The following is a 14223-nucleotide window of genomic DNA, read 5'->3' on the forward strand; positions in this document are numbered from 1 at the left end:
TTACATATTTTCCTCTGTTTCTAACTCCGGTTCTCTATAGCTATTTGCTCGCATTAATCTCTGGGGCTGCTGGCAGTCCGCCAGTATGTGTGTTGTCTTGCATCCTTTGCATATAGTAGAATCCTTAAGCTATTGCAGACACAGCCAACTGCTCCATATTTGGCTTATGTTACACACACACACACACACACACACACACACACACACACGCACTTACAGGGAGAGAGAGAGAGAGAGAGAGAGCGCCAGCGGAGAGAGCAGGAGAGCTGTCTGCAAGACAGACGTTACTACACAACTGTACAAGCTTCGCTTCCTTCGCCGAGGAGCGCCACCTTCTAAAAGCATCGCCACATTTTATTTTAATGCTGTAAGTCTTTTAAAATGTTCGTCCTGGGTTCTTTTCTCCCAGCTTTCTCCCACTCGTTCGCTCGGTGTGTGTGTGTGTGTGTTGTGAAATGGCTGGTTTCCCTACAGTAGTACAAACGCCGCCTTTCCCACAGATCTGATTGAGAAAACTGCAAGTGTGTGTGTGAAAACGGAGTACGCACTAAATGTGGCTCAATCCATGCTGAGCTTCCCCACCCCAGCATTTGCACCGTTTGTTTGTTTAGGGAAGGGAGGGTGTTTGAAACTGGTGCCAGGTTGGGGGTTGGGGGAATCCTGTTTACGGTGGGTTGGGAAACGAGTTACCGGGGTGTTGCCTCGGGAAGCAGAGGCTGACAGCTTTGCTCGAACGGGTCACCCAGGAGGGGGGCTCGCGTTGCGTAACACGGGCTAGTCTGCACAAGGCAACATTTTATTTTGTTTACCACGCTGGCTGTGCATTGTAGTAGTGGGGAGGGGAACTGCGCAGTAAGAGCTGAAGTGGACGCTGCCAGAAGAACTGGTCTGCTTATTGTTACCCTCTCGCCCCCTGACTGCTCCGCACCGGTCCCTGTGTCTGCCCCCCGGTCTCATTCACTCTCGGTGCGGGGGTGTTGGCTCTCGACGCGTTAAACTGGGCCGTGTACGTATCCAACACTGGCGAGAAATCTCAGCGCTCTTTCTCGCGAACGCAACAAATATTTTGTTTTCAAAACCATCACACATTTGTAAGAAATTGAGCGGGGGGAGCTCAAGGGCTCAGAGTCTTGACCCCCGTGGTTTTAATAAAAAAAAGATAATGTCGCTTCAAAGCGGCAGTTCTGCACAGATGAGAATGTTGTCGTTTGGTGAGACACAGCTCCTGGGGGATGAAAACATGAATGAGTATGGGAGTACTACAATTATTTCCAAGGCATTTGTATTAGTGCCCTGCTTTAAAAAAATACATTAAAATTTCCGTGCATTCAATGTACAGAATGATGATATCCGCGTGTACAAGTTCTTGGATAATCTACCGGGTGCACTGCACTTAGATACATGTTGGTGTAGGATTTCACTGCACAAGCCGTGGACCTGATCAATCATGTAATTAGATCTGGTCGCCTGGTAACAGACATTATTTATCTGCTGATTGAGGTGCGTATGTTTATCTTGTGAAAGATCTTCCGTCCTTTGGCATATATCAGTCTAAACTGTCCTTTTCTCTTAAACCAATTCACTTTCAAATAGGTCGAATCCCAATTTTTGTTTTGGTACAGAAAATAAATATATTCTATCTAATTCAAGACCCTCGTAACCCTGGATCTGTTTCAACATCGAGCGACCGATGTTGCGGTTGCTCACATATAATGCTAGCTCATGGCTAATCTGGGTAGGGTATGCGATTTAAAATGCTACTGTGTCTGACCTTTTTAGGGGTCAATGCTCAAGGGCTCTCAGTGGGGCAAATCTGGGCAATTGTGTCCGCTTGGGAACTGCTGTGGTCAATGAAAGGGCATTTGTTATTGTAAGTTTCAAGCTCTGAGTGGGAATCTTGATATCTTTTCCTTGTAAAAGTTATTGTTCCTCATGTAGTAGTATAGTGTGACATGTCAGGGATGTGTGAATGTATGTTGGTGCAAGGTTTTTATAATGTATGTACAATATGGTTGTGTATGCTGGAATGGGGTGATTTGATACATTATGCATCTGTGAAGTATATGGTGTGTCTATGCTGTTAGAGATTCATGGGTTGTAGTATCCACTAAGTAATATTTTGTTTTCTAACAGTATTGATATATTTTTTTAGTATCTCTTGGTTATTTGTGGAGGTATTTAAATGAATCTAACAGTTACATCATCGCTTGACTGCTGTGGTTCTGAGGAACCTTGCAATCAGAGGCGCAATTTGAAAAGTGTCAGATTTGCTACCTATTGAAATCTATGCATCTTTTAGTACGAGTTGGAAGTGTATGTGTTTGGTTGCCAGTTTCCACTGACACAAAACTAAAAGAAGCACTGGGGGTGGGGGAATTAGTACCTTGTGTGCGGCAAGTATTTCTCCAGAGATTAGGATTGGGAGCAGGGATCTGTGACTGGGAATCTGACCTCTTTGCCCTGATAATCCTTGGGGTGTCTTTGGGGGAACACCAGTGTTATGCACACCCACCAAGGTGGGTGTGTATTGTGAGGCCTGGAGGTATACTGGCGAGGTGCCCACATTCATGGGGGTAACAAATGTCGAGTGTCGGCCTTGTATTGGGGCTCATCCGGTACCTTCCCCACAAATACCTAGCCCAACACTTCAGATGTCAAAGATCCCAGGAAATAATGACCAATGACAGGGGTTTCACCTCCATTTTGGGAAAAGGTAGTGGGTCCAGGCATGCAGAATATTAACCCTTAGTAAATAATTTGTACCCTGAATTCCAGACAAGTTGAAGTCATGCTAGCTGGACCATCCCAAGGGTAAACTCCAAACAGAGATGTGGGCGGAATTTCAGATTTCCAATTTTTCTCAAAATATTTTTTGAACAAAATAGTTGGTGTGGTTGAAGTGATGAGAAGAACTGAGAGAAGATGGACTCTTATTATGATTACTGTTGCTCAGGCCTTTTAATAATGAAAAGAAAATCCAATTCAGAGGACTTTGGAAGCCTTATGAAAGGCCTGTCCCAGATGAAAGTAACCAAGTGAAGAGTGAGTGTCCAGTAGAAATGATGCTGGAAATATTTAGCAGTGCTTAGCTTCCATTCAAATTGGGGTTTGTAGTCCAGGGGAAATTCTTTGTGAAAAATATGCAACTGAAGATGTCATGTGGCTTTTTCATTTCGAATGTAATGCAAATATAACTTGCTGGGGTTGTGATGTAACTTCAACTGAATGGTGTCAAAACTTACTGAAACTAAGACACGTTAAAGGTCTGAATGCTTTCATATCTCTTTTCCTAATATTTTTTCAGTCATCTATCTAATTATATGCTCGTCCCTCCTATTTTTCCTGCCTAAAGCTTTCAAATTTAATTGGACACATTATTGGCTATAAGTGCAGATAAGGGTCTAGTCTTCTTGTGCCAAATAACTTCACCTGACTCCCCAAAGCCTTTCCACCATCTGTCGGACACAGACCTGGGATGTGATGAATACTTCCCACTTGCTTGGTTGAGTGCAGTTCAGTATGCCTTTACCCACATCCTCAAACTGCTCTCCCTCCGTCCCTTTTCTCTCTCCTCCTGATCTACCCAGTCCCTCCTACACCCACCCCAGTCCCCCATCACCCTGTTTCTTTCCCCTCCTCCACCCACACCATCTGCCCTTCTCCTTCCACTGGGTCCCCTCCCCCCACAGTTCCCACCTGCCCTCCCCACCTCCCTTATTTAATTCCATGCTCCACCTTTCTTTCCCATCAGATTCCATCATCTGCAGCCCTTTGTCACCTCCACCTATCACCTCCCAGCCTTTGATGAGATTTCTCCTCTCCCCTCCTCCATCTGCCTATTACCCCTCCTCACCTGGTTCCACCTATTGCTTGCCAGCTCTTGCTCCACCCCTTCCTTTCATATCTTTATACTGGGTATCTCCAGATAAAGGGTCTCAACCCGAAACATTTCCCTCCACATATGCTGCCTGACCCACTGAATTCCTCCAGCATCTTGTTTGCTGTCTTCCGCAAATTGTTTCCCTCATTCCCCTCACCCAAGCCCCCTCAGTCTATACCTCCCTTTCTCATTTTGTTGAGTGCCACAAACATTTTCTTATTCAAAAGGATGCCACAGAATTACAAGTTTGTGTTGGTGGTTGAAGCTGCAGTTTCTCACCACTGCATTTGCCTACGTTGAAACTAAGAGCAAGGATCCATAATTGTCAACACAGCAGCAGTTGAGGTGAGCACTGCAGAATGGTGCTGCAGCTATTGCATCTCTCAGTGCAGCGGAAGCAAGAAAGTGGCCCAGGACAGCAGAGGGCATAGGAGATGCTAGTCACCAGCAGAATGAGCATGCTTGCAAAGGAAGAATAAATCCATTGGCTTTGAGACAGCAGATGTTTTTCTTTTAAAGAATGATGGACATCAAGGTATTTTAAAATAAACATTATTTTACTGCACTTAGTCAATGTGTTGCAAAAGTGCATGTGCTCCAAATGCATATTTTTTCAGATGTATTTGCACCCTCTTCCCTAATGCTTCCCTAATCCTCAGTCTTTGTACTGCTGAGGATGGCCTAAACAGCAAGCTTTCTTTGATTCATGAACCTCTGATATTTTGAAGGATATTTTTGTGTAAGAAGATGGAATCATCCAATTATTTGATACAAACATCGTAACTAGCTTATAGATTGTGAATTTAATGTGCAAATTTTTTAAATGTCAGATAATTTCAATCAAGAAGCATTGAGTTCAGGGGAATAAATGATACCCGTATTTAGCTTCCATTAGTGTAACTGCATCCATAGCATAATTCATCTTTACTTGATTCACTGTAAGGTAAAAGCTTTTGCATACTGCACCCAATGGCATTTCTTTAGGGCTACATGTTATCTCATGTCTGGTGCCTACTTGCTGCCTATGCTCACACTGGTGACAGGCACAACTTTATGATGTCTTGATGAGCTCTTCACCTCCTGATCTACCTCATTGTGGCCCTTGCACTTTATTTGTCTATGTGCACGCTGCACTTTCCCTAACTGTAACACTATATTCTGCATTCTGTTTTCTTTTTACTACCTCAATGTTTTGAGCGATTGGTCATGCAGTATATTAAGACCTGTCTTCCTGCAAACTTAGATCCCCTACAGTTTGCATATAGAGTCAATCGATCCACACAGGATGCAATCTCCACTTTGCTCCACCTCACACTGTCACACCTGGAGGGGAAGAATACATACGCCAGGATCCTCTTCATCGACTTCAGCTCAGCATTTAACACGATCGTTCCACAACAGCTGGTGGAAAAGCTGAGGCTGTTAGAGGTGGATACTGGCATTTGCAATTGGGTCCTCAATTTCCTGACGCAGCAGCAGCAGATAGTTAGAGTTGGCAGTCATACATCAGGAACCATCTCAGTGAGCACAGGCTCACCTCAAGGCTGTGTCCTGAGCCCTTTATTGTTTAGCCTGCTCACACACGACTGCATTGCTAGATTCAGCACCAACTACATCATTAAGTTTGCTGATGACACAACAGTGGTGGGTCTCGTCAGTGACAATGACGAGTCTGCATATAGGATGGAGGTGGAGCAGCTAACAGCGTGGTGTAGATTCCACAATCTCACCCTCAATGTGGACAAAACAAAGGAGATGGTGATTGATTTTAGGAGGGCTGGCAAGCATGATCATACACTGCTGACTGTTGATGGTGCTGCTGTGGAGAGGGTCAGCAACATTAAGTTCCTGGGGGTTCACTTAGCGGATGATCTGACCTCCACTATTAACACTGCAGCCATCGTTAAAAAATGCCCAGCAGTGGCTTTACCCCCTCCGGAGACTCAGAAAGGCAGGACTCCCTATTCCATACCTCATCACTTTTTACAGGGGCACCATTGAAAGCATCCTGACCTACTGCCTCACCTCCTGGTTTGGTAGCTGCAAGGCCTACGAACAACAGCAGCTCAATAGGATGGTGAAGACAGCTAGCAGGATCATTGGTGCCCCTCTCCCCTTTTTGATGGAGATCTATCAGCAACGCTGCGTTCGCAGAGCTACGGCCCTCATTAAGGACTTTCATCACCCTTCTCGCGACCTGTTTTCCCTCCTGCCGTTGGGGAAGAGGTATAGGAGCATCTGCTCTAGATCTAGTAGGATGCTGAACAGCTTTTTCCCACAAGCAGTCAGGGTCATAAATGGACTGTGTCCCCCTCCACCTCCACCTGAATAAGCACTTATTAATACATCAACGCACTTTAACAGATATGAATATGTGGTGTTGATATGTTTTTAGTTTTGTTTTACTGATGTTTTTATAGACTATTTTAGATATTTATCACTGTTCTTTTTGTTGCACTGATATGAGCTGGTGAGAAACAGTATTTTGTTTTCTTGTGTGTGTAAATACTCAGAGAAATGACAATAAAGCAAATCTTGAATCAAGTATGGAATGATCTCTCTGCATGGCATGCAAAACAAAAGCTTTCTGCTGTATCTCGGTGCATGTGACGATAATAAACTATACCAATCCCTGGTACACTGAGTGTGGAAGAGTTATGAGATCATTGGGTTTCAATGTTAATTTGCACTTTGCTCAGCTACCCAACTTACACCAATTTCCACAGGGGACACAAGAAGTGGAATTTGAAACTCTCTTAATTTGATATATTCAAACCTGGCTACCTAACGAGAGCCTGTTGGGACCTGACTATGTCCAATTCAGGCTGGATTGGGTATAATAGAGGTTAAAAGTCCTGGGTCAGGCTGGGATTGGCTATGTCAGCTTTTAATTTTATTCCTGAGCAGATCTCTGCATCACATCTCTCAGAAGGCTTTCGTGCAAAGAGCTGTTTTGGAGAGGTTACTATTATGTAAACAACTGTGGCAGCCATTTTGTGCACAGTAAATTGCCAGTATCGTGAATGAAAGTCATTCTGTTTCCTGAAGTGTTGGTTACGTAATCCTTCCATCCTTGCCCTCTGCACCTTCTTCACAACTCCCAAGAAAGTGATTACATTTTGCTCTAACAATTTAACTGATCCATGGCCTTTTGGGACAGGGCATTCTGCATTCTCCCAATACATTTTGCAGATAAGAATTTTGGGATTAGTTTCCAACTGGCTCCAATCCCATTTTAAAATGATGTTCCTGTGCTCTGAATTATCCATTGGAAGGAGACATCATTCCTAACATATCCTGCTAATTCCTGTGATTATTGTAAATACTTAAAGCATTCTGTGACCTTGTCATTTGTAGGGAACATATCCAATTTTACCCACTCTCTCATCACAGCTCATTCACTTCATTCCAGATATTATCCTTGGCAAAGCATCACTTGAATTGCTGCCCTGTCCTCAGGCCAGGCATCTAAAACAAGTTAACAATGAGCTGAGGCACTGAACTAGTGGCAAGTTTCAGCCTGCACCCTACCTGTGGAGGCTGGTACTCTGCTTGGACTAGACTTCAGCCCTCACTGTAACAGTACCTGTCAGCTGCAGGCATCTGTCATTCCCCCTGGGGTGGTCCGGTGGGACCACTCTGCCACCTGTCAGTGGTCCTCAGGCATGTCCTGGGAGGGAAGGGAATAGAAGAAGGACTGTGTGCTGACAGGAGATGGCCCAGAGCAGCGTGGTGGGACCAGAAAGACCATTGCCGCACAATAAGTAGAGAAAGTTTACCTGCATTTTATTTAGTGGCCTCTCAGAGTCCCTTCGAGGGCTTTTGATCAGGTGGGGAGAGTCCAGTCAGTGTGTGCACAGTGCGTGTTTCAAATAATTTTTAAACAGTATTTGTGAGGGGATCAATAATACGTTGTGGAGACCAAATTTGAACATCAGGATGTGGTTGACTCTCATGTGTCCTTTGAAGTAGCCGAGCAAGCCACTCAGCCCCACCACAACCGCAGCTTCAGTACTGAGACAGCACAACATCTGATGGACCACCCTCCCTCGACTCGGGCACTAAATTAGTCCTGACAAAATTGTACCTAGCCCAGTTGTCCTCTCAAACATTTGGGGAGTGGTGTCTCAATTGGCAGAGCCATCCCACACATTAGGCAACAGCCTGACTTGGTCATACTCACAGAAGCAAGCCTTGTATAAACAATGTGCCTGACTCGTGCATCACAATCCCTGGGTACCCCCTGATACACCAGCGGGATGGACCCACCACAGGGAGTGGCACAGCAGTATTCAGGAGGGAGGGAGTAGCCCTGAGAGTCCTGAACAATGACTCATGGCATCAGGTTAAATTTGGGCAAGTAAACCTCCTCGAGATTACCACCTACTGCCCTCCCTCAATTGATGAATTGATTCTCCTCCATGTTGAACAACCTTTGGAAGAAGCAATGAAAGTAGCAAGGGCTGAGAATGTACCCTGGGTGAGGGACTTCACTGTCCATCAGCAAGACTGGCTAGTAACACCACTTATGAGCTCGCAGAGCTGTGAAGGACAGAGTTGCCAGAATGGGTCTGTGGCCAGTTGGGCTTGAACCAACTTGAGGATCAGCCTCCCAGACTTTGTCCTCACCAATCGATCTCTGGCAGATGCATTTGTTCACAGTAACATTGATCGTGGTGATCTCTGCATAGTACAAAATCTCGACTTCGTATGGAGGACAACCCCATCATGTTGTGTGGCACTACAGTCATGCTGAATGGGATAGACTCAGAACAGACCTTACATCTCAAACTGAGCATCTATGATGCACTGTGGACCATCAGCAGCAGAAGTGTACACTGCCACAAGCTGTAACCTTGTGCCCTGGTAGATCCCTCACTTTCCCAGGGGATCAATACTGGGTGCAGAAGGGCATGCACAAGTTATACATGAAAATGATGAGGTGCCAAACTGGTTGAAGCTGCATCACAGGGACACACATATGGTAAACAGCAAAACATAGAACAGTACAGTACATAGAATAGTACAGCACAAGGACAGGCCCTTAGGTCAACAATGTCTGTGCTGAACACAGTACCAAATTAAACTAAATCTCTTCTGCCTGCACATGATCCATGTCCCTCCATTCCCTGCATTATATATATGTGTCTATATAAAAGCCTCTTAAATGCCACTGTCGTATCTGCTTCCACCACTACCCCTGGCAGCCTGTTCTAGGCACCTACAACTCTCTGTGTGTAAAAAAAAAACTTGCCTCACACATCTCCTTTAAACTTTCCCCCTCTCACCTTAAATGCATATCTCTAGTATTTGACATTTCTACCCTGGGAAAAACTAATCTATGCCTCTCATAATTCAATAAACTTCTATCAGTATTTTGTAAACCTCTGTCAAAACTAACGCACAGTAGGCAAGGTCAAGCGATCTACAACTGGCACATCCTACCATTCCTACTCTTGAATGGTGATGAGAAATTAAAAGCTGATGGGAACAGGCTCCAGAAGCACCCCCATCCTCAACAATGGCAAGACCCAATACGTGTATGCTAATGATAATGCTGACCCATTCAGATACATGTTCAGCCAGAAGTTCCAAGTCCATCCTGGCTTCCTCCTGAGATCCCCACCTTCACAGAAGCCAGTCTTCAGCTAATTTTATTCACTTCTTGTGATATCAAGGAAAGCCTGAGAGCACTGGATATGTTCTCTAAATGGCATTAGACAACATCCCAGCTGTAGTGTTGAAGACCTACACCCCAGAACTAGTTGCTCTTCTGGCCAAGCTGTTCCAGTACAGGTGCAGTAGTAGCATCTACCTGAAAGTGGAAAATTACCCAGGTATCTCCTGTTCAAAAAAAAGCAGGACAAACCCAATCCAGAATCAATGATAATTTGCTTCCACTCCACTTTTGTGGGGTTTGAACTGGCTAATGAGGCTAATGTGGGAACCACAAACTCTTCTAGAGGTAACGGAGAGGTGCCTGAAGGGTAGTTACTGAGGTGGAGCAGTCCTTCTGCTGTTTATCCTGGACTTCTGTGAACCCCCAAAGCTTGGCCTTGAGGTTCTGAATACCACCCCCAATGCTCCTCCTCCACTTTGAATGGTCATGGGCCAGAGCTTCCCAGGAGTCAGTGAGGATGTTGCACCTCACTGCCTTCGGACTGTAAAGGTCCAAGGTGAACATGGAAAATGTGGACTTCCTTTTTGGGAGCCACCTCTTGGCGAAGGCAGACATTAAAGGTGAAATTGGTCACCACTCCAGTGCCTTTGCCTGTCTGAGGAAAAGGGTACTTGAAGATAAGATCTCAGACCTGGCACAAATCTCTTGGTCTACTAGGCAGCAATGACCCCCTCCTCCTAAATGTTCCTGAGACCCAGACAGCTGAACACAGCAGGTAGGTCAAGACACTAGAAAAGTACCAGAAAACTGTCTCTGCAAAATCCACCAAATTCATTCAATGGCTAAGTGTCCTCTCCCAGGCCAATATCCCAGTGGCAGATAGAGGTTAATCCAGGCAAGTGTGAGGTGTTGCACTTTGGGAAGTCAAATGGAAGGAGAAAGTATACAGTTAATGGTAGGCCCCTCAATAGCATTGAGGTACGGAGGGATCCTGGGGTCCAGGTCCATAATTCACTGAAAGTGGCTACGCAAGTGGATAAGGTGGTAAAGAAGGCGTATGTAATGCTTGCCTTCGTTGGTAGGGGTGTGTAATGTTTGCCTTCATTGGTAGGGGTGTTGAGTATAAGAATAAGGAAGTGATGCTGCAGCCATATAAAACTTTAGTCAGACCGCACTTGGAGTATTGCATGCAGTTCTGGTCGCCCCATTATAAGAACGATGTGAAAACTGTAGAAAAGGTGCAGAAGAGGTTTGCTAAGATGCTGCCTGGATTAGAGGGTACGAGGTGTAAGGACAGGTTGGACAAACTTGGGTTGTTCTCCTTAGAGCGTTGGAGACTGAGGGGAGATCTAATAGAGGTTTTTAAAATTATGAGAGGCATAGATAAGGTAGGCAGTCAGAATCTGTTTCCCAGGGTAGAAATATCAGGGTAGAAAGGACATGCTTTTAAGGTTAGAGGGGGGAAGTTTAAGGGCGACGTGGGGGGCGTTTTTTATGCAGAGAGTGGTAGGTGCCTGGAATGGGTTACCAGGGGTAGTAGTGGAATCAGGCAGTTTGGTGGAGTTTAAGAGGCTTTTAGTTAGACACATGAATATGAAGGGAATTGGAGGGATATGGATGATACACAGGACAAGGACATTTAGTATAAATCGGCATCAAGATCGGCACAACATCATGGTCCGAATGGCCTGTCCAGTGCTGTACTGTTCTATGTTCTGTCCCTGGCATTGAGACCTTAGTTCAATACTCACCAATAACCTACTCACTGATGCTCAATTTGGGTTTTGCCAGGACCACCCATCTCCAGACATCCAATCATGGACCACAGAGCTGAATTCTAGTGGTGAAGTGAGATCAGGGCAGCATTTAACTAAATGTGCCATCGTTGAGGCCTGGGAAAACTGAACTCAATGGATATCACAAACAGAACACTCCACTCTATGCTTAGGACCGTACCTTGCACAAAGAAAGTTTGTGGTTGTTGGAGGTCAATCGTCCCTTCCCTAGAACATCACAGCAGGAGTTCTTTAGGACAGCATCCTTTGCCCGACCATCATCAGCTACTTAATCCATTATAAGTTCAGAAATGAGAATATTCCCCAATATTTGCCCAATGTTCATTCCCATGTGCAACCTCTCAGCAGATGAAGTTGTCCATGCCTGCATGCAGCAAGACCTGGACAGTACTGAAGCATGTGCTGATAAGTAATAATGATATTTATAGAAGACAATGAGCATCTCTATCAAGGAGAAGTCTAACTATTTACCCGTGACATTCAATGGCTTTACAATGGCTGAATATTCACCATCATCTTCCTGGGAGAGGTTGGGGGGGGGGGGGGGGTGGTGCATGGGGAGGGTCACCATTGACCAGCAACTCAACTGAACCAGGCACAAACACAGTGGCCACAAGAGCAGATAAGAGACTGGGTATTCTGTGGTGAGTGACTTCCCTCTGGATCCTGCAAAGTTTCCACCCCCATGCACAAGACAGGAGTGTGATGGCATACTCTGTGCTTGCCTGGATGAGTCCAGCTCCAACAAAACTCAAGCAGCTCACTATCATTCTGAACAAAGCAGCCTTCTTGACTGGCATCACATTCATCACCCTCAGCATTCATTCCCTCCACCACCAGTACATAGTAGCTGTAATGTGTACCACCTACAAAATGTACTGCAGTTACTCACCTCACCTCCTCTGACATCTCATTATAAAACTATGACCTCTACCACCAAGAAGGACAAATGCAGTAGGCAAATGGGAACCATCCTGACTTAGGAACATGTCACCAATCTTTCATCATTGCCTAATCTAAATCCATGAACTCCCTACCCAACAACACTGTGGGGGTACGTTTACCAGAAGGACTACCATGGTTCATGAAGGCAACTTGCCTTCAGCTTCTCGAGGACGATTAATGATGGGCAGTAAATGTTGGCCTTACCAGCAATGCACAGACCCTGCAAAATGAATCATCGTAGAGTAAGAATAGTAAATTCCTGGGAGGCCACTATCAATGGACCTCATAACCAGACGTTGCCTGAAATTGATCCTTGCTGCCTTGTTTTACATCTTTGGAATAGCTCAACATTGACCATCCCTGCCCATACTCGACTCCTGAGCTCCATTCTTGGGAGATGCAGTCTCAGAAATTGTGGGCATTCAACCAATGTTTTCAAATGCAATAAAAGGCTTCCTGTTATTCAGATCAGCACACTCCATAACTGGAGTAACACTTCTTTTCTGCACTATTCCAAACTTTTTGATGATGAATCCTTGAATCTAATTAGCCTTTCTGACTGCCCTTTACAGTTTTTTTTAAATAGCTTTTGGGCCCTTAAAACTCTTTGCTCATCTGTCTCCTGGTGGTTCCCTACTTATCTCTATCGAGTGTTTATGTGTCTAAGGTATACTGACTCACTCTTGTCATGTTAATTTGCATCTCCACACTGTTTAATTTGTCTATTTCCTCCTGTAATTTTCTGTTAATTTATAGTTCAGAATACAGTTATAACTTAGCTTCAGTTACCACCTTGAATATGCTTCCCTCCATTTCCAAGTCCAAGTTATTATCCCTATGGGGATACAACTACCCACCAGTAACTCTGTCAGTCATCTGTCTGCTTTCCATTCTGCCCCCCCCCCCCCCCCGAAATTTCACCTGTACCACTTAGATTGTTCAAAATTCATTCTCAATTTTATTTGTTGAAAATCCACATGTTTGCCATCAATTAAGCATCCTCCATTAACTTCATCAATGGAATTGCAAGTTCTGTTAAGTTAGTTAGACAGCCTACCTTTAACTAAATTGCACTGACTGACTACAAATTGCTTATACTTTCCCAAGTTTTGTCTGTCTTTTTAATGACTTATGGTCATTTCCCCATCTGTGACTTTCACCTTGTTGGCCCTTGGTATTGGTCTTCACTGTATGTCCCTGCATGTATAAAGGCAGTTAATATTTCAGAGGCAAACATTGAAAAACTATTAAATCTAAAATCTACGTCAAGAGTATGAAGGGTATGTGAAGGAATTGAATATCTTTGTTATATGCATGTTGTTAAATTTATTGAAGAATCTGCATTAGGGTTATGTCCCAGGCACCTTCTGCTGTAACCATTGGAGGTTTAACACCTGTGCCTACCCCTCCTCCTTCACCAACATCCAGAGCCCTGAACAGCCCTTCCAGGTGAGGCAGACATTCACATGCATCTCCACTAACCGTGTTTATTGCATTCAGTGCTCTTGATGTGGCCTCCTCTACGTCAGTGAGACCAGGCACAAACAGGCTGAGCACCTGCATTGCCGAGCACCTGCTTTCCATCCTCCAAGACCTTCTAGAGCTCCTGGTCTCCATCCATTTTAATTCCCCTCCCCATTCCCACAGTACCATGTTTGTCCTCATCCTCTTCCACTACCACGGTGAGGTGAAACGCAAACTGGAGGAATAGCATCTCATATTCTGCCTGGGTAGTCTACAACCCGATGGCATGAAAGCTGAATTCTCCAATTTCAGGTAAGCTGCTCCCCCCTCTGTCCTCTTTTTCTCTCCTCCTGATCTACCCAGTTCCTCCTACACCCCCCCCCCCAATCACCCTATTTCTTTCCTTTCCTCCACCTACAGTATCTGCCAATCACCCACACTCCCTCCCCCTGTGTTCTCTGGAGCGGTGGAGGCTGAGAGGAGACTTGATAGAAGTTTACAAAATTATAAGAGGCATA

General features: G+C 44.9%; 1 protein-coding gene across 1 annotated transcript in view; it reads left to right on the forward strand.

The window, feature by feature from the left end:
- Positions 1-248: 248 nt before the first annotated feature.
- The window catches only part of LOC127570301 (ataxin-1-like), a 245768-nt gene continuing 231793 nt past the window's right edge, over positions 249-14223 (forward strand). The window contains 1 exon segment of the mRNA XM_052015724.1: positions 249-367. The gene's annotated coding sequence lies outside the window, so the exon portion shown is untranslated.

Source organism: Pristis pectinata, chromosome 5 (genome assembly GCF_009764475.1).
Source record: "Pristis pectinata isolate sPriPec2 chromosome 5, sPriPec2.1.pri, whole genome shotgun sequence".
NCBI lineage: Eukaryota > Metazoa > Chordata > Chondrichthyes > Rhinopristiformes > Pristidae > Pristis > Pristis pectinata.